General features: G+C 40.3%; 1 pseudogene; it reads right to left on the bottom strand.

Annotated features, from left to right (window-relative positions):
• LOC114030386 overlaps window positions 1–22,592 on the bottom strand; it is an 87,405-nt pseudogene that overhangs the window by 51,837 nt on the left and 12,976 nt on the right.

The raw sequence follows: 22,592 nt of genomic DNA, 5'->3' as shown, positions 1-22,592 counted from the left end.
GGTTAGATTATAGGATATGAGCCTACGTTTAGAAGCAACTGAGGGACCCGTCCCCATGGAGTGTAGGCATGCTCACTGTTGCCCCCATACCTGAAATGCTCTCATTCCTCCCTCTAACTCCTAACTTCCATGATATTGGCTTTCTCCAAACTTCAGCTCAAATCCTTTCTGCAGGAGATCTTCCCTCACTTTCTCCCACCCTCACCCTTACCCCTGCTTGTATCTTCCTCTGATATTAAATGGCCCAAGCAGCATTATCTTGGATTCTAATTTTCTAGCCAGAGAAAAGAGATTTCTTGCACAGCATCAACTTTGGGAAATGCTTCCTAGGTAAACTCAATTTCAAGACTTTCAAATTTAAGGGTTCCCAAAATTTCAAGAATTGGGGGATTGGATCTTCTAGATCAGGAGTCCATGGACCCTTTGGGGGTCTAGGAACTTGGATGGGAATTTATTTTCTCTAAACTTTGGTTTCCTTTGTAATTGTGTATGTTTTTATTTGATTCATTAAAATATTATTCTGATAAAGGTTTCCTTTATAGGCTTCACCAAACTGACAAAGAATTGCATGACGGAAAAAAAGGTTAAGAACCTCTAGATTAAAGAGATGCAGTGTGTTTGTTGGAGAATGAAGAGACATGGTATCGTTCCTAAAGCTCAGGCCTGCCTTGTGATTACAAAGTCTGTCCCAGCTCAAAAAACACTTAGGAAAAGAGAAAAAAAGAGAAAAATTTAAAAAGACATAAAAGGAAAAAAGGTGGGGGGCTTCCCTCCTCAGAAGGGAAATCTACTCCCAGTCAACTAATCATCTTGTGTTACCTGCATCCTCTCCACAAAGTAGCAGTGAGCACACCTGTGCTCCGTGGGAGGATGCCCCTCTGGTGCCCTCAAAGGTCAGTCTCATCAGGCTAAGTGGAGGACTCATCAAACTGATCTGGAACTCTCCTGATCATCCCCTGCTCCTCCCACCATGTTACAAACTTCTATTTTAATCTGCACATACCACATGAGCAAATTAAGGTGCCCAGTTCAGGGAAAGGAAATAACTATCAGCTGATGATTTAAAAACAAAACAAAGATCTGAGTCTCCTCTATGTAGAAAGGCAGCTTACAAACTCCCACCATCACCCAGGTTCTTTGATGATTTATTTTCTCTCTCCAGAGCCAGGCTCTTTGTGTCTATTTTAACCTGATTTCACTTGTATAAAATGTTTTGTGTGCGTGGGAGCAGTATGATTTTACCAAGGTCTGCATATTCTACCCCACTCCTATTCCGACCCCTGGAAAGCCCTGTTCATATTTCCCTCAGACCACTGTCTTACCAAATTCACAGGAGTTGGTTTGATTGTGTATCAGACCCATAGGAATGTTCCAACCAGCAACTCTGTTAATTGCTGTGTGGCAGGACTTTTTTCCTTGCAACGAGCCCCACTTAAGATCAGCATCAGACTTCCTAACAACGGCCACAGCATAATAGCCTTGCAAGACATATTAAAAAACAAATGTTAATGCAGGGGCAGGAGGAATCGTTTATTTAGGCATTTCATCAGGTGCTGCTGGCTTCTGCCCACCCAAGTCTTCTCTTCACCCTGGGGGAGACAAGAAGGTCTCCCCCAACTCCCACTTCTATTTCTTCCCTTTATAATCTCACTTTCTCCCTTTTCAGATGAAGAAATACTGAGGATCCCAGAATTCAATTGATTTGCCTAAAGTCACACAGCCCTTAGGCTCAGTGTAAAGGAACACTTCCCTATAGTTAGAAGTATGTATAGATGGAATGAGCCACATGGGAGGTAGTTGATTCTCCCTCCAGGGAAATCTTCCAGCAAGAAATGAATGACTCCTAGTTGAGTAAGTTGTAGGTGATTCTTGCTCAGATAATAAACAGATTGTTCTTCAGGCAGGCCTTTCCCCTCCTATTTTAAATATTATTATGTATAATTATAATATAATATAATTAATATTATATTATGTTTATATTTTATATTTTTAATATTACTTATATTGTCACTCAATTTAGTCTTTCAAAATCTTATTTTGTGGCCTTCACGTTTTTAAACACATGGAACAAAAGTAATCATCTATTTTTCTTCTTAAGTTACTACATGCTTAAGGTATTCATAGGTTTCTCCTGCTGTAGCTCTTTGCTAACAGAATCTTTACTAAGCTGCAGCTGAGCTCCATGATGTGTGCAGTCTTACTTCAGCAGCAGATGGAGCTCACTATGGGCACCTGACAATTTTCAAACAGTTTTGGAGCTATTTGGAGTTGGTATAAAATTGTTAAAATGAGAAAATTCAGCTCGATGATCTTAAACATTCCTTCCAGCTCTAATGTTCTAGTACTATTTACCTCTTTCTTGCTTGGAATATCCCAATAGCCTCCCATTCAAGTCTCTCCCCTTCTTTGATCCATTTTTTGGGGAAGTAATTGAGGTTAAGTGACTTGTCCAGGGTCACACAGCTAGTAAGTGTCTGAGGCCAGATTTGAACTTGGGTCCTCCTGACTCCAGGGCTACTTGCTCTATCCACTGTACCATCTAGCTGCCCCGATCCATTTTCTGTACAGTTGCCAAAGTGATTTTCCTAAAGCATAGGTCTTCTCACATCACTACTCAATAAGCCTCGGCGACTCCCTATACCTCTGAGGTTAAATACAAACTACTCTGACCATGTCATTCCCCTACTCTATAAACTGGCGTTACCTTCAGGATTAAATATAAAAATCTTCTGCTTGGTGTTGAAAGCCCTTCATAACCTGCTTCCCCCCCCCCCCCACCTCCAGCCACTTCTTTCTACTCTTCTCACAACTTATATCCCTCCCCCCAACATACTCTGAGATCCAGTGACTCCAGTCCCAAACAAGATACTCCATCTTCTGACTCTGGTCATTTTCACTGTCCCCCATACCTAGAATGCTCTCCTGCCTCATCTCTGCCTTCTTTCTACCCTGGCTTCCTTCAAATGCCAGCTAAAAGCCCACCTTCTCCAAAATGACTTCCTTGATTCCACCTTAATTCTACCATTTATCCTCTATATACCTTGTTTGTACATAATTGTTTGCATGTTGTCTTTCCCCACTCCCCACCTTAGGCTATGTTCTCCTTGAGAGCAGCAATTGTATTTTTTGTTTCTTTGTATGCACAGTACTTAGTTCATTGCTTGGCACACGGTAGATGCTTTCTGTGTTTTCTTTTCAGTTTCAAGTCTTGTAATTGCATCCGAATCTTGTTTAGTTAAAAGTAAGTGCCTTACCCATGGCTGTGAGAAGCATATGATCTGCTTCTTGTCTAATTAGCACCTACTATGGGCCAGGCACTGGGTCAAGTGCCTTACAATTAATATCTCATCTGATCCTCACAACGACTCTGAAAAGTAGGTGCTAATATTACCCTTATTTTAGAAGTGAGGAAACTGAGGCAAACAGAGGTTAAGTGACATGCCAAGGGTCACATAGTTGGTAAGTGTCTGAGGTCAAATTTGAACTCCGGTCTTCCTGACTCCACATTTAGCACTCTATCCATTCTCTAGTAAGTGCTTAATAAATGTTTATTAGTTCTGAATTTCAGGCTTTCACAACTTGATTCCAATCTGTCCTTCTAGCCATATTATGTAATATTTCCCTTCACACGCTGCCCAGTTCAGCCAAAATGGCCTTCTTACTATTCTTCACATGTGACATTCTGCTTCCCATGTTGCCCGTACCTGGAATCCTTTCCCTCTTTGTCTTTGCTTCTTGGAGTCCTTTGTTTTCTTTGAAGCTCAGTTCAAGCATAGCCTTCTAAATGAGGCCTTTCCTGATCCCCCCATCAAACAGAGCCTTCTTTCAAATTATCCTGTATTTATTGTCCTGTCAATTTTCTATTAGAGGCAGCTGGGTGAGGAACCAGGAAGACCTGGATTCAAATGCTGCTTTGACACACATACTAACCAGATGACCCTGGGCAAATTACATAGCTCTCAGTATTGTAGGACAGGGCTTCTTAAACTTTTTTCCATTTGCACCCCCTTCAGCGATTCTTAAACTGTAAGTCACGACCCAGAATCGATTTGTTTTGTGCAGTTTGGTTTCAGTCAAAGGGTTGCACTTGAGGACCTAGTGGGCCACAGGTTCCCCACCCCTGACCTGGGGTCCCGTACCTGGTGCTATGCTGTATCTATAGACTGACAGCCGGTGAAGCAGTTACCTAATAACCCTTGTACATTTTCATAAATGAACTTGGCTTTCTACAGATTCATCAAATTGGGTTGCTTTACAACTCCTTTTTTCCCCTGAAGGATTAGAAATTTCCATATGCTATCTGAGTTACCAATATAGACCCACCTTCGATTGGTTTAATGGAGCAAAGAGGCCCTCGCCCATGATTGGAATCCTTAGTCTCTGAAAGTACAAGGATAAAGGAGATGTCATCTTTCATTAGCATTTACTGAGTTGAGTATCTGGTGTCTTTCATAATAACTGTTTAATGTCACACTCCTTTGATTTTCCACAGTTTAGCATAAAGTGAATTTTAAAAAGAATCTGATTGAATTCAGCCAATTTTCATTTAGTTATTATCTGATTATGCAGCCTGTGGATAACCCAGGCTCTTTTCTTTTTCTTTTTTTCTACCTGTTTTCTTCCTTGTGTCCGTTCTATTGCTTGTTAGACCCTCCTGGAGAATGGGCAGGGGCAGAGAGGAGAGCTGAAACTTGCTCCTTGGCATGATGAAAGAAATTTAAAATAAATGACTAAACTAAGATGTTTTCATGATCTCTGAACTTTAGATTACTTATGCTTCTCATGATTATTGACCATTCTGTTATTCCTGCCATCCCTGCATTTCAAATCTGCTTAAACAGGCCAGTAAAATCTGTGTGTGGAATATAATTTCTCCATGAACCAGATGGAGTCAGTTACTAAGGAAGGGTTCATTCAACTTACTATAATTCTCTGCTAGGATAACCTCCAGACCACATTTGCCAGCAATGTAGATAAATCCTCCATCCAAGCTCATGGCATCAGCTTCCCCTTTCTATAATGGCAAAGCAAATAATTAGAGGGATGAATGGATGGAATTAGCATTTATTAAGTACATACCCTGTGCTAGGCACTGTGAGAGGCCCCTTACAGATATTATATCATTTGATCATTAGCAAAGTGACTGGGTTGTTTTCTGTCCATCTTCCTTGCAGCCTTCCCCTCTGTCAGGACTTCTTCATTGCATACAAGGTGACTATGCTGGCAAATAAAGGCCTAGGACTAGGTTCTCTGCCAGACACCATTCAGAGGATAAGCCACATGGTATAGAGATGTAGAAAAATAATAATAGTAATAATGATAATTACCATCCATACACTGCTTTACACATATACACATTTACAAAGCATTCTTATGCAGGTCCACTCTTCACCATGAGTGTTTTAATTTGTGAGAAAGTGAGTTCAGGGCTTATGAGAAGGATATTGTTATTGCTATTACATTGCAATTCAATTAAATGTCTTTGAGACAAGTAGCACAATGGATAGAGCACTGGTCCTGGAGTGAGGAAGACCTGAGTTCGATTGATGCCTCAGCCACTTCCTAGCTGCGTGACCCTGGCCAAGTCACTTAACTCCTGTCTGCCTCAGTTTCCTCAACTGTAAAATGGGGATCATAATAGCCCTACCTTGCAGGGTTGTTGCGAAGATCAAATGAGATATTTGTAAAATAGCAGAGTGCCTGGCACATAGGAAACACTTAATAAATGCTTGTTCCTCTCCCCCAGACCCCTTTGTTATGAACTAAGGGCTATGTATGGTAAAAGTAAACGTAGCGGTAGGTGTTTGGAACCAGTTTTTTTGGAGAGGACTGACTCACAAGATATCTGTAGAGGGGCCCAGAGTGATAGGGAAGCATGGAGCTACATATTCAACTAATTCCAACTCAGGATCATGTGACCATAGAGTTAGAGCTTAAAGGTCATCAGGTTTAACTCTCTTTGTTTATAGATGAGGAAACTGAGGCCCAGAAACATTAAGTGACTTGCTGAAGTCCACTCAGGCGGCATGAGGCAGAATTAGGATTCTAAACCAACTCCTCTGACCCCAAGTACAGCACTTTCTCCTGTACCATCCTGCCAAATAAGTAGTAGGCCTAGGATTCAGATCCAAGTCCTCTGTCCTTTAGAACCAAGAATGATGATGCAATGTCCATATGTTGGCTCTGTACCGTGATCTTGTCGATGCACTCTTCTGTGGTGTCTGCCACAACACATTGAATGGCTAAACCACTGACCATACTCCACTCTGAGCACTTGGACTCTTCATCTTTGCTCACTGCGCACCATGTCACTTTGTTGGATAAGGAGGGAGAAGCCTTAGCTAGGACAAAAGTAAGAAGGAGAGGTCAGAATTTGGTTTTCTGTTTGTTCCTTAAGGCAATAAGAGGAGGAGGGGCTGTGCTGATACTTGTGTTGAGACTTGTCAGCTTTAAACAGAGGTTGCTATCCAATAATAGCAGCTGTTTTATTTCCTTTAACAGTGAGACATCCTGAGCACTTTATATCCTCAACTAATTTCCTTCCACTGTTTCCCCATTTGTCAGTTAACACATATTTATTTTGCACCTACTATGTGCCAGGCATTGTGTCAATCACTGAGGATACAAAAAAAAAAGGGAAAAAATAGTTACAACCCTCAAGGAATTCAATTCTAATGGAGAGGATGACATGTAAATAACTAGATACAAGATATACAAACAGGTACAAGATATATACAAACAGGAGTGTGTTGGTAAGTGTTTAACAACTGGGTCTCCAAAAAAGGTGTGAAGTTCAAAATAAGTTTAATATGCATTGTCAACATTTTGTCATTTTATTATCAATATCTTTTCTATCCCTCTCTTAAATCTAGATAATCAACAACACAATGAATCAAGATGTGATTTGTGGCCTTTGCTGGTTTCTGAGGTGTAAATGCTCACGTTGTAAATTTAACAATCAGCTCTCATGAACTGGTTTAAACTGTGCTCCAGCACACCTTTGTGCAGATGGACGGTAACCTGAGAGGGGAAGGGGAAGCAGCTGGGGAGATCAGAAAGGTCTCCTTGCAGAATGTAACATTTGAGGCAGGTCTTGAAGGAAGCCAGGGGAATGGAACAGAGATGAGGAGATAGAGATTTCTAGGCATGGGGGACAGAGTGAAAAGGCACCCTGGTGGAAAGACTCCACGGGCCTCCTTGTCCACATCTATGAATGAGATATGACCTCTATGAAGACTTCTCAGGGTGGTGATGAAAAGACCGTCTTGAAACTAGAGATAGGCTCTGAGAGAAGGAACAGGCCATAAGTTTAATTCGGCCCTAAGCCCTCTCCTGATTGCCGCTGCCACGTCAGCATTGGGTATACTAAATAAGGACGTGTATGTTTGGATCAGCTATCCCTTGTTTCCTTGTTCTTTGGGAATGGGAAAGATTTTCACGCCCACGCCTAGAATGTAAGCCTGCCTCCCAGCCAGTGGGAGTAAGGGATAGTGGCTGGGTGGGAGTTTCTTGTTTGTGTTAGATATATAACCTCGCTTTGTCCTTTGTGCCTCGCCTCTCTCCTGCTGGTAGTGTACTGGAGGAGTAGACGCCCCTTCTCGCGAGATTGTAATAAAGAGTAATTTTTGCTTCCACCTTGAGAAGTCTCTGAATTTAATTGTGTTAGAGTCGCTGTACCGCACATCTAGAAAACAAAAAGGGTTGGACCAGATTCTCTCTGTCTCTGTCTCTCCCCTCATCTGTAAAATGAAGGGGTTGAAGCAGATAATGGGTATCCTATGACCTACATTCAAATATTAACTCTGTCCCTTAATATATGTAGGATCTTGGGCAAGTCACTCAAACTGCCTGGACATCAGTTTCCTCATCTGTAAAATGGGAGGTTGTATGAAATAGTTTCAGAAATCCCTTCTAAGTCTAAAACAATGAACCCCTGCATTTATATCTGATTTTACTATCTTTCTAACTAATAAATGTCACTATCTGGATCAGACAGCCCAGATTTTCACTACAGACACGATGCCAGTATTAATTCAATATGATGTCAGCAGTCAAGCAGAACTCACTGATCCCAGTATCCTGATTCACCTTGACAAAGCAGATCAACAAAAGCCAAAATCATTAACAAGTAACTCCATATGATTGTCTAGAAAGGAGATCTAAAAAAGTGCCCAGAAATGAATTCCATTCCTATTTAGCAAGATTCAGCAAGTAGAGCAGTAATTGAGGAAGAAAGATAAAGACTAGCAAATCAAAAGATCTAGAGTTGGAAGTTCAGTCAGTCAACAAGCATTTTTTTATTAAGCACCCACTATGGGCTCATCACTGGGCATGAAAAGAGAGAAAAAAGAGAGTCCTCGCTCTGGAGGAGCTCACGGTCTAATGGGCAGCACAATTTACAAACAATTATGTACAAACAAGCTATAGACAGGAAAACTTGGAGATAATCCACAGAGAAGACACTGGAATTAAGGGAGATTAGAGAGGGCTTCTTGTAGAAGGTGGGATTTTAGCTGGGACTTGAAGGAAGCCTGGGAAGCCAGGAGGCAGAGATGGGGAGGGAGAGCATTCCAGGCATGAGGGACAGCCAGAGAGAATGGCCAGAGCAGAGATGGAGTGTCTTGTTCAAGGAACAGTCAGGAGGCCGGTGTCACTGGATTGAAGAATATGTGTTGGGGAGTAAGGTATAAGAAGGCTGGAAAGGTAAGAAGGCACTTAGAAATAATGTAGTTCAATCTCATCGTTTTGCAGATGAAGAAACTGAATTGAATGATTTGTCCAAGTTCACATTGGAAAGAACAGAGCCAGGATTCAAACCCAGGTCCTCTGACTCCCTGCCTGGTGCTCTCTTCTCTAGTGGGATGGTACTTGGTTGATAAAAAAACTTTCCAGATACTTGCAAAATGAGCCGACTGACCTAACACTGGTGCGCAATTTGGGGCAAGTCAGTTCCCCTCCCTAAGCTTTCAATTTCCCCATCTAGAAATGAGCGGAGAGGACCAGATGATTATCAAATGCCTTCTAGCTCCGATAGTCTAGGATGTTGTATTTCCTCATTGGTGACAGGTGGGAACTAGGAAAGCAGGAGAGATTTCCTGGTCTCCTAGGTTGAGGGAGGAAAGTTCACAGCAAGAAATTGGAAGGGACGTTCTGAAAACTTTCTCTGCGCTTTGTCGGTGGGCACTGGGTGGTGGGCAGCACGGAGGCTCAGCACGAGGTTCTTGACGCATGTGTGCCAGTGTCCCACATTGGTACAAAATGGTCTAGTACAGAGCTTCTTAATCTGGGGTCTGTGGATAGATTGCAGGAGGTCTGGAAACTTCAATTGGAAAAAGAAAAACATCCTTATTTTCACTAACCTCTAGCCAAAATTTAGCATTTCCTCCAATTATGGAATTTTATTTTAAAGCATTTTGAGGAAGGGTCTCTAGGTTTCACCAGAGTGCCAGAGGAGCCCACAACACAACACAGGTGAAGAAGCTGACTGTGTTTAGTGGTTCACCAGACTCAGGGAAAAGAGAATTGTGGTAAGGGAGTAACTGGGCTTGTTTGCCAATAGATCAGAGTTGAGAGTCAGGAGTCTATGAAAACCTGCGGAAAAGTGGTCATTTAAATTTATGGTTGTTAGTATCCCTGGCTGTTCATTTGCCAGAGTTATCTGTCTATCACCTATCCATCTATCTATCTATCTATCTATCTATCTATCTATCTATCTATCTATCTATCTATCTATATCTTTCTATCTATATCTATATCTATCTACATATTTATCTATCTATTCATTCATTCATCTATTTAGGAAAGTGTTTTGGAACCCAAAAGACCATACTCCCCAAAGTATGAAGATGTCTCTCAATGCCTGCAATAAAACTAGGGTTATTAGGGACTGCTCCCATTACACTGCCCAGCCCCCTGTGGCATGTCCCAGAGTCATTGCTTACACATTGTCAAAGTCTTCAGAGCCTTCATTTGCTTATAGCCCAGGTACTGCTCATAATCCATCTTAGGAGGGAGCCTCAGAAACCTGTTTGTTGAGTCTTTAAACAGCAGATCCTTGCCATGATGGGAACCAAAGAGTTGGAATGTCTCCGATTTGCCCTTGCCAAACCTTTCCTATTCAAGGGAAAAGACAATCATGAGTGAAAGCAGATGACCAGGGAGGCCATAATTCAGTGTTTAAAAGGACAAGAAAATGAGATCACAAAAGGAGAATCCTTGGGGCAAAAGGAAAAAGGCCAAAAGATGGAAAGGAATCTTTGAATAAGATGGGTCCATAGAGGGAAATATAGATGTGACTGTAGATAGAGATTGTGGTGGATTTCCCTGTAGAAGGACTTTTCTTTTGTCCATTCCCAAGACCCTTTCATGGCATCTGTGAGGTCAAAATTACTTTAAAAATAATAATAAGATGTCATTTGCCTATTAAGTATTCCTTCCTTTTCCAACTACATATCTGTGTGAGGCTGGATTTTCTTTATATGATTCATTTCAACCAAAACAACATGTCACAAAAGATTGAATCGAGAGCAGCTATGAGAATCCAACTGTCTTCAATTAAGCCAGACATTGCAGAGATTTGCAAAAATTTGTAAAACAATGCCACTGTTCTCACTAATTTTTTTTGTTTTGGAAAACATTTTTCTTTAAAATATTACTAATGTTAACATGTAATAGGTTTATTACTTTTAAATGAATTAACAAATAAATATTTCAAAAATTGGTCAGTTTTAATTTCCAATACAGTAAATATTGATAGATATAGCCTATGAAAACATATCTTTAGGGAGGTATGCCTCCATAATTTTTAAGAATATAAAGAGGTCCTGAGACCAAAATGTTCACAAACCACTGCTCAATGGCATAGCTTAGGCACAGCCTGATAGACAGGTCTAAGCTCATGAAATCCTGATCAGCAATGCAGGAGGTGGCCTTCATGGGCTTTAGGGTCTGTAGAGTACATACTGAAGTAATGAGACACCAATATATGGCATCACTTTTTGAGAGAATCACTGAATTGATCAAATTTTGGCTCTTTTGCAACATCTGATATGCCATCTGATACTGAAAGTGAGACTAAGGAGATACTTAGTCTCCATAAAGAATGTTTTTTTCCATGAATATGTAGACAGAATGAAGTTTGAACAGCTATAATGCACAGTTTTGGAGGTAAGAGTGCATTTCTTGGCTTTTTTAAAAAAAATAGTATTTTGTTTTGTCTCTTTTCACATACACACTCACAAACACACATACCCATGATGGCCTTGCCTTCTAATTCAGAGATCATTGATTTGTTTCTATCATGGCCAATGACACTCAGACCTCCAATTACATTTGAGTTATACTGATTCAGATAAAGACACTTCATGCAACTGTTCTGCCTTTACCAAATATAAATTCCTTGAAGGCAGGAACTATTTCCTTTTTGTCCTTTTGTCCAGCCCCCTAGCAAAGTATATTGCAAATATTAGGTGCTTAGTAAATGTCTGCTGACAAAATCAGAAGACCTGGCTTCTAGTTCAAGTTCTTACCCTCTCTAAACCTTCATTTTCTCATCTGTAAACTGGGTATAATACCAGCCCTACCAATCTCACAGGACTATTGTGAGAATCAAAGGATAAGAATGACTTACATTTACAGAGCACTTCAAGGATACAAGGGACTGGAGCATTTTATAAGTTCTGGTATTATTTCCATTTTAGAGAAGAAGACATCAGAGTCCTCAAAGTTGCAATGAATTGCCCAAGGTCATTAGAAACAAAGCCAGGATTTGCATCAAATTTGCATCAGACTTTCAGTCCAGTTAGTTTTCCAATACAACATACTGCCTTAATGGCAATGGAGTGTAGTGTACCTGAAAGAGTCTTATAAACTGTAAAGTGCTATATGTAAGTGATGTATGATTATTATGTAGTAATAGATTTTTGTTGTTGGGGAGGTTGTAGTAGGGAGAGGTTATCTTCTGGAATTAGAAGAAGTAGTTAAGGAAGGGAAAAAACCATTCATTTAGCGCCTACTATGTACTAGGCACAATGCTAAGTGCTTCATATGTATTATTTCATTTGATCCTCACAACAACCCTGGGAAGTAGGTGCTGTTATTATCCCCATTTTACAGTTGAAGAACCTGAGGCAGACAGAGGCTAAGTGACTCCTCCACTGTCATACAGCTGGGAAGTGTTTGAAGCTGGATTTGAACTCAGGTCTTCCTGTCCCCAGGACCAGTGTTCTATCCACTGTGCCATCTAGCTGCCTAAAAAGGGGGAGACAGGTAGAGAAAGAAAAATCCTTGAGAGTCCCAAATAAGGAAAACTAAGCAAGAAGAGAAGATGGTCCATACCTGTGCCTCAGAAAGAAGAGTCCAGATCAGATCGTCCTTGCTATTCACTCTTCGGGCCACAACAGCATTAGCAGGGACCTTGCCTAGGTGACATTTCCTATACTCATTCACTGGCCTCCTGGTATCATCCTCACAGAGTAGCTCAAATTCCTCCCTTTCAGCTGCAGTTGGAAGTGTCTCTGAAAGAATCAAATATAAAACAAAAGCAAATGAGCACAGTCCCAAGGAAAAAGCCATCCCCTTCAGTTTTCTGTAATTTAATACCTCATGATTCCCTCCTGAGAGGTTGGGACTGACCTGAGCTTGTCAGGCTAAATTCACTGGAGGCAAAACTATTAAAAACAATTACAATTCAGTAAAAAAAGAAGAAAAAAGCAGCAGATGGCAGTAGCAGCTCAGCAGAGAAACTATTGATGATCTCAGCAGCTCACCAATGAGAAAACCATCCAGCAGAAAAGCCAGTGATACATAGCATCACCTCTTAGGGTAAGTATCAGTCAATAACTCAGGAGGCAGAAAGACATTCTCCACCATGGTACAGAAACTTCTTCCTCTAGAAACTCACTCTACCCTTGGATTATTTCTCTTATTGGAAGTATCTGCTTCCCCTGTGGCTTCTCCCTGATTGGCTGGTTCCTCCCAGAACCTTTTTTTTAAAGAGAATACTCAGGCCAACCATGTCTTCATTTCTCTCCAGGCCATAATCCTGACTACTTTCGGAACTTTCTCCACCATACTCCTGTATCTGTACATCTTCCTACAACCCTCAACTTTTTCAGTTTCCTTTATGTATTATCTTCCCCCACTAGAATGCAAACTCCTTGAGGGCAGGGACTATCTTTTTTTCTGCTTTTATTTGTTTCTCAGTTCTTAGCACAATGCCTGGCGCGTAGTAAGTGTTTAAATATTTGTTGACTTGGCTTTTTGACTTGTTCCGATTGGGATGTGATCCTTGCTCTCTATTTGCATTTCTTCTCTCACCAGTGGTATGGGAATCTGTGGGAGGGTGTACCCTATGTTTGAGGGAGGAAGGAATTTTTCTACATTCTTAATATTGACATTCTATTTAATTAAATGCCTTTGCTTTGAGTTAATATGTCCCTAGGTATGGTCTGGTAGGGGAAAAAAATTGGATGGGAACTCATGACCTGTGGTTTTCAATGCTCCCCTAAAAAGTGCTATGAGCCTAAGTATAACTTTCAGAGGAGGAAGTCTAAGCTAGACATAAGATCATCACAAAGAGGATTTTTCTTTTCCCTTCCCAAGAGGGATGTAAGGAAGAACACAAGGATAGGAAACAGAGTGAGCAAGATTGAGGTTGGGCAATATGCAAGACTGGGCTCAGAGGTGAGTTGGGTTTCTAGACTCTGATAATTACCCAGAAGAGTTGTATGCTCCGTAAAACTCACATCTCCAACACCATCCTTCAGGCACCTAAGAAAAGGGGAAGCAGAAGAATGGTTAGAGTTTAGCCATCACTAATGCGTCTGACCTCCTGCAGTAGTCATAGTCACAGAATTTCCAATTTGGTAGAGACCTCAGAGATCATCTAATTCAACCCTCCTCATTTTGAAACTGAGGTCCTGAAGAGTAAAGTGACTTTCCCAAGGTCACACAGGTAGTAAATGGCAGAGCTGGGGGTCAAACCCAGGTCTCCTCATTCTAAATCTAGGAGTCTTTGCACTACACCATGAGGCCATACCAGGCAAATCAGCACTTAATAACACAATAATATTTAGATATATGGCAGCAAGGTGGTGCAGTGGATAAAACTGGACTTGAAATTAAGAAGATACGAGTTTGAATCCTTCAGAGACAGTTAGCTGTGGGACCCTGCGCAAGTCACATAACTTCTCTCAACCTCAGTTTCCTCATCTGTAAAATAATGGCACCTGCTTCATAGATTTGTGAGTATTAAGTGAGATAACATATGTAAAAATACTCTGTAAAATGTTGGTTGGTTATTGTCCTTCATTCTTAAAGAGGACCAAAATGACATCACTATGTTGGGGTCAAGGCACAGTGTCTGGCCGTGGCTGATCAGACCAAGATGAGCTTGGAATGCTCTACCACAGTTGGGGAACAAATAGTCCACATGAACATTTGGAATGAAAATGTCTCTAAATATGTACATCTCATGTTTCTTTTGAGCTGCTTCAATTATGCTTTGCCCATAGAACCCAGCAGCTTCTTTGATGTGGACATGCCACGACGGGTGGTCCTGTGCCAGTGTTTCCCCTGTCATCCAATTGATTCCACAGTTCTTCAGAGAGACCTTGAGAGTGTCCCTGTATCACTTCTTCTGACCACCATGTGAATGTTTGCCTGTGTGAGTTCTCCATAAAACACTCTTTTGGGCAAGCATACCTTTGGCATTTGAATAATGTGGCCAGCCCACTGGAGTTGTGCTCTCTGAAACAGTTTGAATGCTTAGCAGTTTAGCTTGAGAAAGGACCTCAGTGTTGGGTACCCTATCTTGCCAGGTGATCTTCACAGTCTTTCTAAGACAATTCAAGTGAAAGCCATTCAGTTTCCTAGCATGTCACTGTCCAGAATTCACCGGCATGTAGTAATGAGGTCAGCACAATGGCTCTGTAGACCTCCAGTTTGGTAGTCAGTCTAATACCTCTTCTCTCCCATGCTTTCCTTCAAAACCTCCCAAACACTCTGGCAATGCGTGCCTCAACCTCATCATCAATGTGTACATCCCTGAAAAGTATACTGCCAAGGTAAGTGAGTAAGTAAGTAAGTGAGGTTATCTACAGCATTCAGAACTTCTCCATTTGCTATAACTGTTGGTTCCACATATGAGTGGTGTGGTGCTGGCTGGTGTTAATTGTCAGGCCAAACTTAGCCCAAGTAGCAGAGACTCAATCCTAAGTGCTACAGAAATACTAGCTATCATTATACTATATTGTATAGTTGGCTGTTTTTTCTTGGGTGTTACTCTTACCTTTGCCCCTGAACTATGAGCTATTTCAATACAATTTCTTTTGTATTCCCAAAGTACCTAACAAAGGTCAGAGCATGAAGTCTTCATGCTCCCTTCTCCACTTATTAAGTATCTACTATGTGCCAGGCACTATATTAAGTGCTTTACAAATATCTCAGTTGATCCTCACAACAACCGTAGAAGGTAGATGTTATTTTGATCCCCATTTTATAGCTGAGGAAACTGAGACAGACAGAGGTTAAATGACTTTCCCAGGGTCACAGAGCTAGTAAGTATCTGATGCTGGTTTAAACTTAGGTCTTCCTGAGTCCAGGCCTAGCATGAGGGAGACCTATTTCAGGGGGCTTTTTTTCCAAGTGGGGAGCCCTTTTCCAGTATCCTAGGCATACTCTCAGGCAAATGCCCAGATACTACAGCCCAGAAACTTTATTTTTTCCAATTCATCTGTGAAGTAGGACTGGGGAGAAATAGAAGGACCATGCCCTAAAAAAGGTAGAGAAACCACTTAATTCTTGTGTTACCTAAAGCAAATCACTAAACTTCCCTAAGCCTATTTTCCCAGCTCTAAAATGGAGGGGGTAGGTGAAACAACCACTGAGACTCTTTTCAGCTCAAGGGATGTGAATTCTTGACCTCAGTGCTGCGGGGCGGGGGGGGGAGAAAGGGGGGGAGCACCTATCAATTGGTGAATGGCTAAACATGACTGTTTACTACTACCATGATTGCATGAGGGTAGTAGAATATTGCCCAGCTGTGAGAAATGATGTCTGTGAATCGGGGAAAAGATCTACAAAAACTGATACAGAGTGAAGTAAGCAGAGTCAAGAAAACACTACACCCAGTCACTGCAACAATGTAAATGGAAAGAACAATGATGCACCAAAAAGTCAAAGGCCAATGTAACAAAATTGTAAAGATCAACAAGACTTGAATGAGAAGAGATCAGAAGACACCCCCGATCTGCCCCTTGGGGGAGTTTGGAGGACCACAGGGGTTACGTACTGTACATGTTTTTAGACTTTCTCAATGTATCAATCAGTTGTGCTAATTTTTTTTTCCTCTCAAAAAATACTATTTATCATATGGGATGGTTCTGTGAGAGGGATACTTGGGTAACTATGGCAATTTCAGAAACAGAAAATATCAATAAAGGCTTTTTAAAAAAAGAAGGGAAAGGAAATACAGACAACTTTGTGTTTTCCTACTCAGGTAGAATGGGGAAGATATAGAGAGGATGATTGAAGCTAAAATAAAGTTTTTAGTGAGACCAGAATAAATTTATAGGAGATAGAAAATGTTCACAGGTCAGATGATATCTGAATTACAGTTAAATGGAGGGTCCCACTCACATGAGAGCTCCTGAGCTGCCAAAGTAAGGTTCTTTGTTTGAGCACGCACACTTGTCAGGTCCCGATCCAACACATAAGCGACATAGCTGAGAGTTCGTCCAAAAAGCACAGGGCACACAGCTGTCAGAGAAGAACTCAGCTACCGCTGCACAGAAGAAAGGACAAGTCATGGAACAACTGAAGACTGTGTGTATGTGATGGCTGGGTGTATGTGATATGAGTATGTGTGTGTGTGTGTGTGTGCATGTGTGTGATGTGAGTATATATATATATATATGTGCATGTGTGTGATGGGAGTATGTGTATATGTGTGCATGTGTGTGATGTATGTATATGCATGTGTGTGTGTGACGTGAGTGTATATGTATGTAATTGCATTGTGTAGTGTGGGTATATATGTGTATGTGTATGTGTGCACATGTGTGATATGAATATATGTGTGTATATTGTGCATGTGAGTATATGTGTATGTATATGTGTGTATGTGAGTATGTGTGCATGTGTGTACTGTGTGGTATGAGCATATGTGTGTATGTGTCTGCGTGTGGTATGAGTATAGCGTATATTTGTATGTATGTGGATGTGTGTGGTATGAGTATATGTGTATGTGTTTGTGCACGTGGTGTAAGTATAGTGTGTATTTGTATGTGTATATATGTGTGTGGTGTGAGTATATGTGTGTAAATGCATGCATGTGTATCTATGTGATGTGAGTATATGTGCATATGTGTGATGTAAGTATATATGTATGTGTGCATGTGCATGATATGAGTATGTGTTTATGCACGTGCATATATGTGTGCATGTGTGTATGTGTGTGATGTGAGTATATGTGTATATGTGCATGTGTGTATGTGTATATGATGTGAGTATCAAAATGCAGGTAATCATGAAGGAAATTAAGCTTCAGGTATGAAGTAAGAATTTGAATAAAAATCCAAAGCTTCAGAAGATTCTTCTTTTACAAAATAGAACTTTTATGCACTGAAAGATTTGATAATGACTTCTCACATGGTCAAAGTGTGTTGTGCCCATTGCTTGTTGTCATCAGTCTAGAATTCAAAGGTTCTTAAGACTTATTTTAAAAATACTTTGATCACTATTTTTCAATTTAATTAATTTGCTTTGTACTTGTTCATATTTTGTATTATGTATCTAGAAGTAGTCTCTTGGGAAGGGTCCACAGGTTTCACCAGACTGTCAAAGGGTTCAGAACACAAAAAAGTTCAGAGTCTCTAGTCTAGATAATACTTCTCCTGAACATCTAAGTTTATACATTACTTACTGTGTGTCCAAAGCTCACACACAAATGCAAGTAAAGATTGCTGGCTTTGTAAAACATTATTTTAAAATACATTTATTTAATATTTCATTTTTCCCCAATTACATGTAAAAACAATTTTTAACATTTGTTTTTTTAAAAATTTGAGTTCCAAATTATCACCCTTCCTCCTTCCCTTCCCCCTCATTGAGAAGGCAAGCAATAGGATATAGGTCATACATGTATAGTCATGCAAAACATATTTCCATATTAGTCATGAACCATCATTTTTTAAACATAGTTTCAGGCCACCAGAAGCCACTCACTGTATTCAGTGCCTACTGCTTGCCACTTACCATTTTCAATAGGATAATTGATAATGTTCCAGTCCAACACACCAAGTTCCACAAGTTTCCCAATGGGGATGATCCATCCGGCTGACATGCCCAGGCCAGTATGGCAGGACTTCTTGCCTTTGAGATCCCTGAGTCTGAAATCAGTTCCTTTCTTCACAACAGCCACAGCAAAGGAGTAAATTTGCTGTTCTGTAAGAGGTAGAGGATTAGGAAAGATTCTCAGAGCAATAGTCTCAAGGGATAGGAAGATGTCAGGGGATCTCGGATTCTTCACTTTTACCTGGTAACTAAGAGAAGGAAGGATGAGAACACTCTCCTTTGACTTGCATGGCAAAGTTTTGAGGAATGAGTTCTTAATTCTCATTAAAAAGGACCTTCACAATCAGCCTCCAGATTACATTTTCAGACTGATTTCACATGATAGATGTAGGGAGGTAGCACAGTGGATGATAGGGTGCTCATACCTGGAGTCAGGAAGATGAGTTCAAATCCACCCTCAGACCCTTACTAGCTGTGTAACCCTCAACAAATCACCTAACCTCTAACAGTCTTAGTTTTTTTCATCTACAAAATGGGGTGGCATAGGGGTGATAATAGCACCTACCACCCATGTGGTGAGTCACCTTTGATCTCACGTGCATACTTTACACATGGGAGTATCTTCCCCTGTATTAGATATAGGCAGGTAACTATACCCAGGGCAGTTGTGAGGCTCAAATTAGATAATATTTATAAAACACTTTGCAAATGCTACAAAAATGCTGGCTATTAGGCACTTCCCCTCACAGCCTCTACATTCTAGCCGAACTGCCCTACTTTTTATTCTCCATGAGTGACATTCCACCTCTTGCCTTCATACCTTTGCAAAGTCTGGCACACACACCTGGAATGCTGTGCTCCCTCACTACTGCCCCTTAGAATCTCTAGCTCCCTTCAAGGCTCAGCTCATGTGTCACCTCATACATAAGACATTTTCTCATCGCCCCCCCACCTCGACCCCCCCTTCCACCAATTGTTAGTGCTTCATGAGACCTTGTCACTTATTCTCTCTGAGCCTCAATTTCTTCTTCTGTAAAATAAGAGGGTTAGATTAGATCACCTCTAAGAGGTCTTCCAGTTCTAAATGTACAATTCTATGAAATTATATTAACTCTGCAGATATTATTTACTCATCTATGTACATGTTGTATACTCTTCTCTCCTTCTCCCCACCTTTCCCCAATAGCAAAATGTTTCCCCAGCACTCACCACAACGCTCTGAACATAGTAGGTATTTAATACATTTGCTGAATTTTAGAATGCAAAGGATTTTTTCAAAGGCTTCACTTAGATGAACGAGTTACAAAGTCCTGTAACTGGCAGCTACATAATCTCCACAGTCTATTTCAGGAAATTTTCTGACTAGAATATTTTTATTGCTTCCCTCTGAAGGATATTCCTTGTGGATTTTTCTCTTTTCCTCTGTTCCTTTTTTTTTTAAGAGTGGGGAGGGGTCCATCCTCCCCCCAAACAAACATAGAAGTCTCATAATTCTTGACTGAATCAATCAGTCACTCAAAGGTCAACAATCAATTAACAAAGGGGCCAACAAGGCCTTAGTCAGTTTGGTAAATGTGCAGTACTTGGATCATTAAATGAATCAGGAATGACATAGGATAGGCATTAGAATTACTTGAAAGAATAAGACATACCTCTAAGACTGTGTATATTTGTAGCAAGCCAGTCCCAGCATTCCAGGCAGAAAGTCCAACAACAAGACAATCTAGGGATGGTAAAGGAATTCCCTTGGAGGGGTAGGGAAGGATTGAGTTCTCTCTTCTACCTTCAGACTCACCTCCTCTATATTGGCCAGAGGATGATCATGGAAACTTTGAAAGGTTGGAACATTTGAGTTTGGGGAGGTGGGGGCCCTGAAGCAGCAGTGGCTGATGACAGAGTCTGCACGGAGATCAGAAGAGCACATCTAGGACTAACTAGGTGCACCAGGGATAGCTAGCTTGTCTACTCTACAAGGGTACCTACCACTGGAGCCCAGCAGAAAGCTATGCCTAAGGGGAACTTCATAAGGATTCTGCAAAGGAAAAAAAAAAAAGACTTCTAATCCTAAGGTAGAAGTGAGTCATCATTGGTCTCATGTATCTACTCTACACATGAAAGTACCTTGCCCTCTATTGACTATAGGTAGGTAACCACACCATATGGAAATCCAACCATAGGGTTACCTACCTATAACCAATAAAGGGTAAAGTGCTCCCAAATAGATTTACAAATGGAGAATTTTTCATGAGTCCTTATTAAACAAAGTTTAGCCCTAGGACCCTGAGGAGGAGAGTAGTAAATTGTCCTTTGGGACCCAACCAGCTTAATGCCAGTGGGAATTGGGGAAGTAGTCAAGGGAAAGGTGGGATGGCTCTGTGTGTATATGTGTGTGTGTGTGTGTGTGTCTGTCTGTCTGTCTGTCTGTCTGTGTCTGTGTGTTACATTTCTATCATTTGTCTGAATTACCCATCACCAAAAGTGTGTCTCTAAGAGCAGCAAAGATGTAGAAATATAGGGGGGTGAGGTACATTGGTTGCATCAGGGCCTCTGTCACCCAGGACATTTCCAGCAATTTAGGAAGAACTTTTGGCAGAAATTCCATTCATTTACTTCCTGAAAGATCTCTTCTGGTACTAAAAGCCAACCTCAATTTCTGAACAGCCTAGATTTGTTCTATAAACATTTCAAGAGCCATGAGATCTGGTACATGAGTCAATAGATTCACATTAGAAAGAACCCACCTTCTTCAGAGCCATAGTCTTCAACTATGATAGGCTTCAGATCAAAGGGGGTCACAGCTGCTTCATAGACTAAGCCACTGTCAACACAAATGGCATCAGCTTCATTATTCTGCAAGAGATGAGTCAAAATAAAACAAAACAATGAAGTCCTTTACCTCTGAAAAAAGAAGAGTTGGAAAACAAGTAAGGTTTGTATTTAATAGAAAATCAGGACTAGAAGAACCTTCATGAGATCATCTAGTCCATGGCTCTGCCTTTGAACACAAAGCACATAAATATGGTGGACAGTCCTCTTTCATTAAAGGGAGGGAAAAGTGACCTTTCTCTTTAATCTTCCTTAGTAACTCATTCCAGTGTCTCATAGACCTTATCAATGGGAAGTATCTTTCACTAAAATATAAACTTCCCTTTCTTCATGTAAAATTCATGTAAAAGTTCACCATCAACTATTAGAATAAGAACCTCCTACTCAACAAAACTGCTAGAAAAGATGGAAAGCAAGTTGGCAGAAATTAGTCTTAGATGAACATCCTACACCATATATCACAATAAATTCCAAATGGGTACGTGTCCTAATTATAAAAGATCACATGTCAAAATAATTAGAGGAGAATGGAAAGAGGTACCTTGCATAAAGTACCTCTAGGGAAAGACGACTAACCATGAGATAAAGGTGATCATAAAAGAGAAAATGAACAATTTCAATTACAAAGAAATGCAAAGTTTTTGAAAGAGCAAAATCAGTGCAGTTAGAAAGAGAGGAAAACTAATTTGGGGGGAAAGCTTTACAACAGATATTTCTAATAAAAATCTGATATACAAGATGTATAGGAAATTTACATAAATATATAAGAACAAGAGCCATTCCCCAATATATAAGTGATCAAAGGAAGCAGTTTTCCAAAGAGGAAATACAAGTTATCAACAATTCTGAGGTTTTATTTCGCAGCCATTAAATTGGCCAAGATAACAAAAGACAAAATTAATAAGTGTTGGAGGAACTTGAGGGAAGAAAGGCACACTAATGTGGTAAAGATATAATTCGGTCCAATAATTCTATATACAGTTTGGTTTTATGCCCCAAAATGTCACTAAACTACATATATTCTTTGATCCAGTGATACCCCTATTAGTCATTTACTCCCAAAGAAGTCAAAGACAGAGCAAAATGTCCCCTATATTAAAACATTTATATCAGCATTTAAAAAATAATTTTATGAATAGTTTTTGTTTATATATCCCCTACAACTCCTAATGTGTATCATCTCCCTTTCACAGAAAGTCATTTCTTATAACAAAGAATAAAAAAAAAACTTCTGCAAAACTAGTCAATGCATCAAAAAATTTAAGTTATTTATTAATAAAAATCTATATAAACTCTTTCATATCCACAGTCCTTCACCTTTGCAAAGTAAGAAGTGAGTTGCCTCCTCATATTTCTTCTTTGAGGCCAAGCTTAATCATTATTATTTTGTCTCCATTTCATTTACTTGCTTTAAAAAAATGTATCTATCAATCTATCTATAATAAATCTATGCTTTTCTTCCTTCCTTCCTT

This window comes from Vombatus ursinus, unplaced genomic scaffold (assembly GCF_900497805.2).
Source record: "Vombatus ursinus unplaced genomic scaffold, bare-nosed wombat genome assembly UNPS02014959.1, whole genome shotgun sequence".
Taxonomy (NCBI): Eukaryota; Metazoa; Chordata; class Mammalia; order Diprotodontia; family Vombatidae; genus Vombatus; species Vombatus ursinus.
This window is presented reverse-complemented; position numbering and strand designations above follow the sequence as displayed.